A 13,747-nucleotide genomic window follows, 5' to 3' on the forward strand; every position below is an offset into this window, starting at 1 on the left:
CTCCCAGGCTTGCGGTGCCAATCAGCTGTTTAGTGCAGCAAGCCTGGGAGGGGAGGAGAATTAGAGCGGGGGCGGCGTGCTCAGGGGAGAAGACGGAGCAGAGGTGAGCTGGGACAGGGAGCGGTTCACCTGCACACACACCCCCACCCCCGTTACTTGCTGCGGGCAGCCCTCCCCCCGCACCCCTCCCAGCCCCCTGCCCCAGCTCATCTCCATTCCCCGGCCTCCCCTAAATGCGCTTTTTGGTGCCCCCAACCACTTGGCACCCTGGGCGGCCGACTAGTTCGCCTAGTGGTTGCACCGGCCCTGGCCACTGCCTGTCAGCAGGATTCCCCCTCCTCCTCCTCAGGGAGACTAAATCTCTGCACCTAGACAGTGCGGGGCCCAATTCGAACAGTTTCGACGGGGCCTCGGGAGGGATGACTATTAAAAAAAAAATGTAAAAAAACCACATGGGGCTTGTACTCACTGGGCGGCACTCCGACTCTTCGGCAGCACTTCAGCGGCGGGTCCTTCACTCGTTCCAGGTGTGTTCGGTGGCACTGAAGGACCCGCCGCCGAAGACCCAGAGCAAGCGAAGGACTCAGCGCCAAAGTGCCGACAAAGACCCGGAGCGCCGCCAGGTGAGTAAAAATTAAAAAGGCGCCTCTAGCCAGGGAAAGGATTCTCACTGGGCGCGGGGCCCTCTTAGGCGCGGGGCCCGATTCGGGGGAATTGGTGGAATTGGCCTAAAGCCGGCCCTGCCCCCAACCACTTGGCACCCTGGGCGGCTGACTAGTTCGCCTAGTGGTTGCACCGGCCCTGGCCACTGCCTGTCAGCAGGATTCCTCCTCCTCCTCCTCAGGGAGACTAAATCTCTGCACCTAGACAGCCGGTCCGTCCGCTGCACCCCAATCCCCCATGCCTGAGCCTCCCTGCCAAAGCCCTGCACCTGGCTCCAGAGAATTAAGTCTCACATCTCACTGGGAACTCGACTTCTTGTGCCCAGAGAGTCTCAGCCCCCCTCAGTAGCTGACCTGAGAAACACAGTGTCTGCAAAAGCAGCAAAGAGTCGTGTGGCACCTTATAGACTAACAGACGTACTGGAGCATGAGCTTTCGTGGGTGAATCCCCACTTCGTCGGATGCGTCAGTGTCGGCCTTTTCCAAAGAAGTGCTTGGAGGGCTTTTTTTTTACTGTGTGACCATGTGGCCTAATGGATAAGGCGCCTGACTTCTGATCAGGCGATTGAGGGTTCGAGTCCCGTTGTGCTTGTGCAATTTTACCTTTGTGCTGAACGTCCTGCTCCCTTCAGGGCTGGAACCTCTTCTTGGCCGCTCAGGCCAATGCTCTGGCTTCAGCTAGAGCCCCGGGAAGGAGTTGGGGGGTAGGTGTCACAAAGGCTGGGGCATGAGCCCCAGGTGCTTCCAGTCTCGCCTTTGCCCTTCCTCACTTGCCAGAGAAAATGGGCGGCTGCCCGGGCTACCGTGTGGAGCAGTTTCCCTCTTCCAAGTGTGCGCCTGTCCCTGTGCTTGAGGGGGTTGCTACATAGCACCTTGGGAGCCTGGGTGTTTCTCTGCTTCTCGCCAGCTGGGGTAAAATCTCCTGCCCCACTGCCAAAGTGAGCACAGAGAGTGGGAACGGTAAGAGGCGCCACCGGGGGGCTGGCCCTGCTTTCCTACCATCTTCGATAATGGCCACAGAGCATCAGCAGCCGCCCCGCATGCTGGTCTGTGGGTGGCCTTCAGTGGGGTTTGGCATGGCAGGGAGCAGCCTGGCTGGGTGTTTTTGTGCCTGTCTGCTGGCCACACATAGGCATGGTCCTGCCCTCCTCTTGCCCTGCCCTCGGCTGCTCTGTGGCTTTTAAGCCTTCCCTTGGAGCCGTCAGTACCAGCCGCCTCTGCTCTAGGTGCCCAGAGGAGGAGAGGTGTGCTGGGCTCTGTGACGAAGTGGGGGATTTTCTTAGGGTTTTCTGTGTTTTCCAGTGGTTTGCATGCACAGGGAGTGGGACTCAGTGTCCCCGGGTGTTACTGGTTTAACGAGGTGAAGGGAAAGGGAGTTTGTTGTTACAGAGGATCGGAGAGGGACTTGGGACCCTGGCTGATGGCCATGGTGGATGGAGACCCCAGCGACTGGTGACCTGGTGACCCGGAGACCCAGCTCAGGAGTCACAGCCAGTTCTGGCCAGTGAGAGGACAATGGGCTGCGGGGAGAGGACCCCGTGACCAACCTGTTCCAGCCAGAGGAGGGCGGAGAGGAGAGGAGGCCCAGGCAACCCTGTTTACCTGGAGAAAAGACAATGGACAGAGGTGGGGCCTGGGGCCCGGGATATCGGAGGCCCAGCTGGGAAGCAGGGGGGCTCTGGGCTGGTGAGGGGAAGTAGGCAGAGCCCACCTGGCTGCAGGGGGACTGGGATGTGCTGTGCTAAGGGAGGCCAGGCCTGAGGCCCTGAGAGTTTCTTGTGCTGTGTTCAACTCTCAATAAACCCTCCTGTTTTATGCTGGCTGAGAGTCACTCCGGTCTAGAGAACAGGGGGCATCAACCCCTTCGGGGGTGAGGAGGCCCAGGAGGTCCCGAGCGCGTGGACTCCCTGAGGGGGCCCACGGCGAGAGACAGACGTGCTAAGGCTCAGAGAGGTGCGGCTCCAGGAGGTGGAGGGGCCTGACCCCGAGAGAGAGTGGACCCCCGAGAAGGGCTGTCGCACTGAAAGGGGCACCCCCCATGGACCGCACAGGGCCAAGAGTGGGCACGATCTGTGAGTCCGTGACAGGCAGTGACATCACAAAGGCCTTTTGCAGGACCTCAGACTATTGGTCAAAGGTGGTGGGGAGGTGGTGACCTCACAGAGAGATGCTGACATCAGCCAGGCAGGAGAGGGGCGAGAGGCCAGGGAAACCTCAGAGACCCCTGTGGCTTTGCTTCAGCAAGTCTCCTTCTTCAGGTCTCTCTTTGAGGACTGAGAGAGTATTCGGGTTCACGGATGTGAGCGCCAGGAGGAACCTTTCGAGTTTTCTCCTTCCCTTTTCGTGATTTTACTAGAAAACAGACGTCCCTGTTTAGAAGGTAAGAGCCTCCTCGAGGGAAGGGGTGTCCTGGGGAGTGTCACAGTTCGGATGCTGGTGCCCCCCCATGTAAGGAAGTTCCCACCACCCTGCTCTGTGTTCGCAGTGCGGGAGAGAGCAGCATCCACGGCAGTGATTTGCTCCTGGCTGCTGGAGCAGAGCAGCAGGCTCAGCTGTCAGAACTTCCCAGAGTGATGAAAGGGGAGGGGCCCATGGCTCTGTAGCAGGAATGCAGGGCAGACGAGTTCACAGAGGGCATTGTGGGATACTGGAAGAGGGCAGTTATGGTGATATAATGAACAGCAGCGTCTACATTGACACTCTCACTTTAAGTTTGCTGCAAAAAGCTCTAGACCGCTCATCAAAGTGGTTTTATTTTGTCAGCAAAACAGGGCAGTTTTGTCGCCAGACGTGGCATTGCAGTGTGTGCACCAGCCACAAGCTGCTAACTGAGGAAGCATAGTGTGTTTTTCACACATCTGAGCAATATAATTCTGCTGAAATAACTTTGTAGTGCAGACCTGGCCAAAGATTCTCACACACACACACAGCTTGCAAGGAAAATGTCACCTGCTCCTCTGCTTTGCAGAATCCAAACACAAGCAAAGCTTGTCAGGCTCAGGTGGGGATGCAAAGAGGCAGGTGTGAGCAGACACTGTATCTTAATCACAAGCAGGCACCATGGTTTAGCTGGTTAAAGTACCTGTTTTGTAAACAGGAGATGCTGGGTTCAACTCCCAGTGGTGCCTTGTTGAGATCCTTTTAGAGCACCTGGTATTGGCTACTGCCAGAAGACAAGATTCAGAGCTAGATGGACCTTTGGTCCAGCCCAGTGTGGTTTTTCTTATGATTTAAATTACACTCACAGGCACTGATAATAGATTTACTGATTGTTTGGGAGTTAAGAGCTGATAGGTCAGTGGTCCAAGCCCCTTGCAGGTGGTCCCCTCCCTGTGGGACAGGGACAGGTCTGAGCTCTCGCACCAAATGCTCATTGTGGCTGCCAGAATCTGTGGGCAGCTCATTTAGTTTACAGCCAGGGTTGAGTCCTTGATTCACACATCAAGGATAACAACCCTTTGTTTCTCCTGATCCAATAATAAGAAGACTGGGAATCCAACACCAGCCACAAGTGATCATTTCAGCAAGCAACCCAACCTATTTCCAACATACCGTAAAATCCACATGCAGACTCCTACACGAAACCTTGCAAGAAAATCTTCCTGAGGGGGTCTGAAGCACCTGCTGCTGGAGGGAAGGAGGGAGCCGTGGGTTGGGATTGAGGAGCAGCGTGAGGAGAAGAGGCCTGTGGGTTGGGACTGAGGGGCACTGGGAATAGGAGGGGGCTGTGGGTTGGGATTGAGGAGCAGCGTGATGAGAAGGGGCCTGTGGGTTGGGTCTGAGGGGCACTGGGAGTAGAGAGGACATGGGTTTAGGCTGAAGAGCATCTTCATTTGAGGATCCAGCAGGACAGGGGAAGGCAACAGGTGATTCTAATTCCTTAGGGATATTCTGTGTGTTTGTGTGTGCAGGGGAGGAACATGCTCTATGCCCAGAGGCCTTTATTCCTCCAGCCTGTGAGGACAAAGGGGATGTCAAGAAGTTGCTCCTTCAATCCCCCCCACACAAAGGCCCTTCTTAGGAAAGGAAAATCCTGAGTAGAAAGAGTAACACCAAAGAAGACTCCAGAAAGTCAGATTTTTACAATCGTAGTGAGAAGTTTATCATCTGACCAGGGACTTGAACCCTGGACCCTCAGATTAAAAGTCTGATGCTCTGCCAACTGAGCTAGCCAGGCTCGCATAGGAAAAGCACCAATTGGTGCAGAGGTGAAGCTAGTCAAGAAAAAGCGAGCAGGAAACAATAGGGGAAACATGCTGCTCTCTCTCTCTTCCCAGCCCTGGCCTGGCCTGGTATTAGTGCAGGTTAAAAAGACGAGAAAATATCGGCATCTACCAGCCTTTCATAGCTCTACAAGTCTCAGGCACAATACAGAGGTGCCCATCTGCAAGTGCCGAATGGTTGGATTGGCTAATGCAACATGTAGATGTCCAGAGCACTCTGGGGTATACAGCCAAGTGTCCATCACCATCATTCTTTCAAAGGGATAATGATAATGGTAGCAAGGTTCACAACTGACTCAGCAGTTGCATACAAAGGTGCACGTTTGGCAGTTACATTGGCTCAGGTTGGCCACTCCGGTCTAGATGTAGAAGTTACAACATTTAAACTTGAAAGAGGGTCCAATTTCCCCATCATTTCCCACCTTTACATCCAAACACGATGACTTTCTGAATGAACCCTCCTCTTTCAGCCAGAATATCTTGGGGTGGATGTAGGAGTCTGGACTCTGTTATGACTCCGGTCAGAGCAGAGGTACCTAGTGATCTAGTCTGGCTGTAAAATCTATATATCAACACCAAATATGGTGTGAAATTAATCCTCAGAAATGGCTGTTCCCCACCCAGACCCCAGCAAAGGGCTCTCCAGGGAAGGGGGCTGTTGAGGAAGGAAAGAAGAAAGACGTCCTTCTCCCCCTGGAGGAACTGGGCTCTGCGCTTTGGACAGAAAGGAGGGGAAGGAAATGGCTACATGACGGCAGCAGAACCTAAGAAATGAAACACAACAGGCTTCTGAGCATGTTGCTTCTGAACAGTGAACGAACCTGACTCCCGTATCATGAAAAGCCAAAAAGCCGTTTCTTTCTATGCCCGGGAGAAAAGAGTTACAATAATTCCTGCCCGTTTACTTTTGAATTATTTTACATTATAAAGAAAATTGTAACAAAATTAGTCTGAACTTGAGCTGCCTGTTATTAAAAGCTGGTTCCCCAATTCAGTTCCAACTGCCCTGCTAGAAACACCCCCAGGTCCCTGCTCACCCCAGGAAGAGGAAAAAGAGAAACCCCCACTGGGCACTGCCCTTGGCTCCAGGCTGCTGTCCCGGGGTGCGGGTGGGGACTGATTGTTTGCTGCTGAGGAGGGAGCCAGTAGAGGCCTCTGGTGCTCTGCTCCTAGCACCTGCCCGGCCCAGGCTGTCCTCTGCCTCAGCTGCTGCTCCCGGCCTGCTCTAGAGTCAAACATGCAGGGCCCCCAGGGGAACAGAGGCTGGGACAGGGCAGCAGCCTGGGCTGGGCTGGGCAGATGCTGGGAGTTCTCGTTCCCTGAGAACTGGCCTGGCTCCCTTCTCAACAGCGAACAAATCAATTCCACGTCCCCTCCCCAGAAAAACCAGCCTGGAGCCAAGGGCAGCAGGGGACGATTCCCTCCAGTTCCCACCGAGGCAGGAGAGAAGCCAGGGTGTTTCTAGCAGAGTTTATGGAACTGGCGTGGGGAAACCAGCCTTTAATAACAGGCAGTTCCAGTTTAAGCTAAGTGTTTTTAACAATTTCTACAACATGAAATAACCCTTCAATCGTAGTGTCACCATCCATAAAATTGCTTCAGCCTTACAGGTTCCCAAGTGCAAAACTAAACATCTCTTCAAACACAAGGGAGTGGAGATCAGTCAGTGTTCAGAGTCATCCCACATAAAAGAACCATATTGTGGTACATACTGGCCCCATCATGTGGCCATCGCCTTTCCCTCCTCTCTTCTTAAAAGTTTTAGTATTTTGCACAGAAACTTTCTTCCCTCAGGAGAGACCTGGGAACCAGGACTGCCAGCCAGACAAACACCTTTAAGAGGAGGCATAATCTATCAAAAAATGATCTCCCTTCTTCTGTTCAGTGGCAGCTTGAAATGCTACTTATCCCGGCGGAGCTGGAGGATTGAAAGCAGCTACATCAAGCCCCTGTGTAGCTAACAGGAATGAACACAAACACTCCCTTGTATCTGAAGAGATGTTTAGTTTTACCCTTGGTAAACTACAAGACTAAAGGGAAAGGCAGTGATGGTGTCAGATATAAAGAGTGAAACACGAAACAATCATCATAGTTATGCCTATAGTGACTGCAAAATCTTTCTATATTCTTCTTATTATCATCAGTGTATTATTTTCTCTGGCATCTAGACATTGACTAGACCTTGACCAAGAAATTTGGATCTTGACAAAATATTCAACTACGCCTCGTTAAGGTAATGGACTTGACACCCACTCGGGTTTCTCCCTGCAGGTTCAAGTACTAACAACAGTGGCACCTTACAGCCATAGATTTTAATCAGTGCAATACATTGATACAAATTCCTGTTAAATCATTTCTCAGCCAGAGTCCATCACCCACATTCCTTAGGGCCACCATGTGGACGTTTCATTTCCCGCCTAAATTTCACACAGAGACACAATTTCCTTTGCACAGATCCATGAACAGCAAAACCTCCCTGTGTCTCTTGTCTGAGCCAGTGCATTCAATTGTATTGAAACCTTCTCTCCTGCAATGGCGATGGTCAGACAGAGGGGACATGGGCACCTTCACCTCTGACAGTGAGATATTGGCTCAGCTCTTTCTTTCTGCTGCTGTTGTTAGTCCATGAAACATCAGGGATGGAATGCAAGGCTGAGTTCACACACCAATCCCCTGAAACATTTCAGTGCCCCAGAGAAATCCTGACCCCTCCTATTGCAATGATATGGTGGAGATTCGAATAGTCGCAGTGTAGAAGGAGCCTGAGGGTGTTTATTTGTGAGCTGAGGTTCCCTGTCTGACATTTGCCTTCTTTCCTGGTTCGTTATGTCTCCAGTGAGCAAACCGGAGCTGTCACAAGGCTGGTTAGATGCTGCTTTCTAGACCAGAGAGCTGGGGTTGATTTAGATGCTGCCGCCATCAGCTGGTCAGAGTAACCAGGGTGGGAGGGTGGAATTTAGGATTCTCCTACCACCAGAGGGAGGTGCTGTTGGACTCATCTAGTGGGGGAGAGTCTGAAAAAGTTTCTCAGCTCCCAGAGATGGGGCAAACAAGCTGGTGCCACACACACATTTTCACAGGGAATCAGGCCCCCTGGGGAAAAACTCAAAAGAAGCCCAGGCCCAGGAGTGTCAGAAAGGGAATCACTGTTTTCCTTAAGAGGTGGGTGAGGGAAACCTGCAGGTCCTTAGATCCCTCCAGCGCCTGATAGAACCATCTGTGGGGAAGGTCTGGGGAAGCCGAGGAGGACAAGGAAAGGAAAAAAGGGCTGGCAGCTGTTGTGTAATCCCCATGCTCCCAGCAGAAGGATCTGGAGGGGTCAGCACTGTGGCTGCTTGTTGAGGACACAGAAGTCACAAGATGGCAAAGCTCAGAGCCCCGTTACACAGAGTCAGACTGTGATCAGCTCACACCCAGGGGGAGCAACACCCCTCCCTTGGTCTCTATGTCAGGGCTCGTATCAGCTCAGTGTCCTTCCCGCAAGAGTCGGCTGCTGAGAGGGTTGCGATGGGGTAAATGAAGGCAGAGGAGGATTGTTCCTGCTGGGTTTTCTTTGTGTGTCTCTGTGATCCTGCTGGAGGAAGCTGAAGCATGATTTGAGTTTTTTTCAGTGGCTTGGGCTGGGCTGAGGTTGTGACCCTGAGCACAGGGGTTCTCTGCTCTTAGCCCCTCAGGGAATGGACAATGGAGCAGCTTCAGAAATTGGCTAGAAAGTAGCCTAAGAAAGTGTAACATAAGTGAGAAGAAAAACAACATCATCACCTCTCTGGTGGTCTAGTGGTTAGGATTTGGCATTTTCACTGCCACGGGCTGGGTTCAATTCCCAGTCAGGGAAAAGTGACTTTAAACCAAAACTGCTTCAGTTTTTCACTTACAACATAAACAAATCCATGGTATTTTCCTGATTCCCCTTTCTTCCCAGTGTCTCCATGGCAGGGCTGGTTCCAGGCACCAGTGCAGCAAGCAGGTCCCTGGGGCAGTCAATGGAAAGGGGAGGCTTCAGCAGCAATTCGTCCCTCTCAGAGCGAAGGACTTGAGGCCAAAAGCAGCAGAGGTAGAGCTGCAGCTTTTTTATTTTTTTTTCCACTTGGGGTGGCAAAAACACTGGATCTGGCCCTGCTCCGTGGAAGATAATTTGTTAAATCCCAGATAAGTGCAGTTATCAATTCTCAGCCTAAATCCTTAGGTCTTAATCCTGAGGATATTGTCCCACCATGGGGCCATTTCCCGCCTCTCTTTCCTAGGAAAGCACAATTTTCCTTGCACAGACACAGGAACAGCAAGATCTTTCTCTGTCCCTTGTGCAAAGCAGGGGGCCAAATTCCAGGGAAACAATGGATGAGTTGGGGGCCCTGGGCACATCCAGCCCTGGCCATGAGATGTTCCCTCCCCTCTTTTTTTATGCCCCTGTTGTTATTTCATGGATTGTCTGGGATGGGGGAAAAGCTGCGTTCACTCCAGGTGGAGGGGAAAAAGGACCCTGAAAGTCTCAGGCCCCAACTCCTGCTACCAGGATCACTGAGGCCACGTCTATACTTACCCGCCGGGTTGACGCGGCGAGTTCGACTTCTCGGAGTTCGAACTATCGCGTCTGATCTAGACACGATAGTTCGAACTCCGGAAGCGCCGCGGTCGACTCCGGTACTCCACCGCAGCAGGAGGAGTTGCCGGAGTCGACCTTGGAGCCGCGGAGTTCGCTTCCGCGGCGTCTGGACGGGTAAGTCATTCGAACTAGGGTAGTTCGAATTCAGCTACGTTATTCACGTAGCTGAATTCGCGTACCCTAGTTCGAACCAGGGGCTGTGTGTAGACCAGGGCTGAGGTGCTGGGAATCTGCATGGGAAAGGGACGGTGTGAATTGTCAAGGTGGGGAATGAATAACAATTTACAACAAGAGCCACCTCATTAATCACCAACACAGGCTAATCCTGCCGCAGATAGAAGGGAAACTGGGAGTGATTCTTTGCTGCTCAGCCATGGAAACAGTGACCCAATTGCAGCGCAGTGAATGTGCTGGGGAAAGCTGGACTTCACAGGCAGGTAGAAAGAGCTGATCCTAGAAACACCTGGAGCTTCCCACAGCACTGCTGCCACCAGCAGCCCCTCCCCTCCCATTACATTCCAGCAGGGGGTGGCAGCACCCCCCACCCAATGCAGGGGAGAGGGCTGAGTGTATCTCTGCACCCTGAGTCCAGGGCACCCACTCTCTCTGCCCCACACATAGAATCTGGCCCTGCTGCAAAGTGACCCCTAAGAACCAGCAGCCTCAAGGACCGCAGGTTTGGCCCTCAGAGCAGGGAATGTGTCCCCCATGCTACTGTTAGGCCACTGGATGCTCTAGTAATAGGACAGCTCTGAATGTAACCTCCAACCCATCTGGGGATGTAGCTCAGCGGTAGAGCACATGCTTTGCATGTATGAGGCCCTGGGTTAAATCCCCAGCATCTCCAAGCTCTTTTTTTTCACCCTGCTGCTTTGCTCATGCCCAGCTGGCATGTGGCCCAGCAGTCTCCCTGCAGGAGTTTCAATCCTGCTCAGTGAGGGGCAAGTGCCAATTGCATGGAAGGTCTGGGGGGGTTTCTGCTCCTAAGTCACCTCGGTACATGTAAGATTCCCACCCGCTGTGCTGCTTGGGACAAGGGTAGATGAGAAGGGTGAATCCTCCAGCACTGGAGGGAAAGGTCCCATCTGCACAGACTGAGAGGCAAGGAAACAGAGGGGCAGTCAGTGCTCAGGGAGGAGAGAGGTCAGTGATTTACACCCACCAGGGGACACTGTCTTTCTGAGGCGAGTGCAGCTGGCTTGGGATGGTGCTGACGATGGACAGAAAAAAGGCTGGAGTCAATGACAGATGAGACCACAGAAGGGGAAGGGGAATGGCAGCCCCACAGAAGGTCCTGGGTGCTCAGATGCCCCAGTTATTGCACCCTGGCCTGTCACAGAGAGAGAAAAGACACAGAGGGACCCAGCCCCCCTACAGTGATCCCATGGACAAGAACCTGGCTGGGAGTGGGGTGAAAGCTCCCTGTGGGCAAAGGGGAGCTGAAATCCCTCAGTGTCCTGGAATTTAAGCAATGGAAGCTTCAAACCCTGCATGGGTGTGGGCTGAGGTGCATCAGCAGAAGGTTGGGCTGGACGGGGCGGCAGGTTTGTATAATTTTTGGTGGTGCCCAGAATGGGACCAAGTCCTGCCCCACCCCACCCCCACACAGGACCAGCTTTAGGCCGATTCTCCTGATTCCCCTGAATCGGGCCCCACCCCTAAGAGGGCCCCGTGCCCAAGCCCTGGTACTGCGTACTGGCAAGAGCTGGTGCGCTGTACCAGGGTGGCCCGGCTTCCCCAGGGGGCAATTTAAAGGGCCTGGGGCTCCCAGCAGGGGCTGGGGTAGGGCTGGGGTAGGGCTGTGGGGCGCTGGGGGCTATTTAAAAAGTCCAGGGTTCCCATTGCTTCTACCGCCCCGGCCCTTTAAATAGCCCCCAGAGCCCCACTGCTTCCCCAGGGCTCCCTCAGCTATTTACAGGGCCGGGGCGGTGGAAGCAGGGGAGCCCCGGGCCATTTAAATAGCCCCCAAGCCCCGGGCTGCTGCTGCTACCCCGGTGCTGAGGGGGGAGGGGGCACTTACCGTACAGGGTGGGCTGTACCCCCTGTACCCGCACCCCCTGCCCTGCCTCCAGCCCCTCACCCCCTGCCCTGCCTGCACCAGCCCCTGCCTCCAGCCAGCCCCACACCCCCTGCCCACAGCCAGCCCATCTCCAGCCAGCCCTGCACCCCCTGCCCTGCCTGCACCAGCCCCTGCCTCCAGCCAGCCCCACACCTCCTGCCCACAGCCAGCCCATCTCCAGCCAGCCCTGTACCCCCTGCCCTGCCTCCAGCCCCTCACACCCTGCCCTGCCTGCACCAGCCCCCGCCTCCAGCCAGCCCCACACCCCCTGCCCGCAGCCAGCCCATCTCCAGCCAGCCCTGCACCCCCTACCCTGCCTCCAGCCAGCCCCACACCCCCTGCCCACAGCCAGCCCCTGCTGCACACCCTGCCTGCACCAGCCCCACACCCCCTGCAGCCAGCCCTGCACCCTGTCTCCAGCCAACCCCTGTCGTACCCCCTGCGGCCCTGCCTGAAGCCAGCCAGCTCCCCACACCCCCCTGCCCGCACCAGCCCTACACCACCGGCCCTGCACCTCCTGCCCTGCCTGCAGCCAGCCCCGCACCCCCTGCCCTGTCTCCAGCCAACCCCTGCTGCACCCCCCTGCCTGAAGCCAGCCAGTCCCGCACACCCCGTCTCCAGCCAGCCCCGCACCCCTTGCTCTGCCTGCCGCCAGACCCTACCTCCAGTCAGCCCCTGCCCTGCCTCCAGCCAGCCCCATGTCCACTGGTGCCCTGCAGTTCCCAGGGCAGTAACCCTGCTCACCTGTTTCAATGAGGGGGGCAGGGAGCAGCTGGAACCCACACATGTGCACACCCTAAGGTGACCAGACAGCAAGTGTGAAAAATCAGGACGGGGGTGGGGGTTATTAGGATCCTATATAAGAAAAAGTCCCAAAAATTGGGACTGTCCCTATAAAATCAGGACATCTGGAAACCCTAGCACAGCCCCAGGGAGTGGCAGGGACCCACACATGTAAAATGGAATTTGTTTCTAGTTCAGGCCCATCTTTTTAAAAAAGAACTTTAGGTAGGGTTAACATACACACGTATTTTCCTGGACATGTCAGGCTTTTTGGTTCTTAAATCACTGTCTGGGAGGAATTTTTAAAATTTAAAAAATTAAAAATTCCTCCTGGGAAAATACGGACGCATGGTAACGCTATTGGTACAAAAAATACATACTGTGGCACATCCCTTAAATCAGAACTTTTTATAGGGAACTGGTTCCTAAGGAATGAAAGTCTTTTTTATATATACATATATATATCTATATACATTTTTAGTTATCCCTGCTGGGGCCCGGCTGAAAATGACTGCCCAGAGTTCGAGAACTGTCCCTGTTCTCATTGGACAGATGGGGAGACGCCTGAAGTACAAAGAAGGGAAGTGACCTTCCCAAGGGCCTACACAGCAAGGTGGTGGCAGAGCCAGAAAGAGAAGCCAACAGTCCTGACTCCTGTTCTAATGGACAAAAAAACCCAGAGAAAGGGATAGAGCCCAGGAATCGAGATGGTGGGGAAATTTCATTGAAACCATTTCTGTCAGAAAATCCCCTTCAGACTAAACCAGTTTGTTTCTCGAAATCAAAACAAGTGAGATGAAAGTTCTTTGCAAAAAGATTTTGTTGCAAAACAAAAGCATCTCCTGTTTGTCACAGTGTGTTAAATTGTCTCGTCGCACACAAAGAGGAGACACTTAGATCTCAAACATTAGATAAGATGCTTCAGTCTGAGCTAAGTCGTTGCTGCTCTTAACAATTTCAAAATAAAAAAATACAAATCAAATAGACTATTTCAGCTATTCTATTATGTCATAATCTGCTCGGAGTAAATGTGATAGGACACCTCATATTACACACTACTCCTAGTGACACTCTCCAATGGATCCCCACCCACCGTGAGGTAGGTAGGAGCGGATCATTATTATCCCTACTTGAAAGAGGAAGAAGCTAAGGCTGAGAAAGGAGAATTGACTTGTCTTATGTCACACAGCCAGCCAGTGGCAGAGTTGGGAATAGGACCCAAGAGCCCTGATTTTCAAACTAACCATCGGATCTTGAATTTCAGACACTGAATGACCTGAATAAAGTGCTCTCAGATGAGCTCCAGACCAACAACAGTGCACAATAAATATTCAGAAAGTATTTGAGGAGAACTGCAATGTTAGAGAGAATCATGAACTACTCTGTAGTAATGACGGAGCCGAGTCAGTCAGTCTGT

At 53.3% G+C, this 13,747-nt stretch overlaps 4 non-coding genes across 4 annotated transcripts; 3 read left to right on the forward strand and 1 right to left on the reverse strand.

Moving 5' to 3' along the window:
• The first annotated feature begins 3,716 nt into the window (after positions 1-3,716).
• TRNAT-UGU lies at positions 3,717-3,790 on the forward strand. The gene has a single exon. It is a non-coding gene; the product is annotated as a tRNA-Thr (tRNA).
• Positions 3,791-4,766: 976 nt separating this feature from the next.
• On the reverse strand, positions 4,767-4,839 carry TRNAK-UUU. Its single transcript has one exon. It is a non-coding gene; the product is annotated as a tRNA-Lys (tRNA).
• A 3,809-nt stretch (positions 4,840-8,648) lies between these two features.
• TRNAE-UUC lies at positions 8,649-8,720 on the forward strand. Its single transcript has one exon. It is a non-coding gene; the product is annotated as a tRNA-Glu (tRNA).
• A 1,543-nt stretch (positions 8,721-10,263) lies between these two features.
• TRNAA-UGC lies at positions 10,264-10,335 on the forward strand. Its single transcript has one exon. It is a non-coding gene; the product is annotated as a tRNA-Ala (tRNA).
• The last annotated feature ends 3,412 nt before the right edge of the window (positions 10,336-13,747 follow it).

Source organism: Mauremys mutica, unplaced genomic scaffold (genome assembly GCF_020497125.1).
Source record: "Mauremys mutica isolate MM-2020 ecotype Southern unplaced genomic scaffold, ASM2049712v1 Super-Scaffold_100340, whole genome shotgun sequence".
Classification (NCBI taxonomy): domain Eukaryota; kingdom Metazoa; phylum Chordata; order Testudines; family Geoemydidae; genus Mauremys; species Mauremys mutica.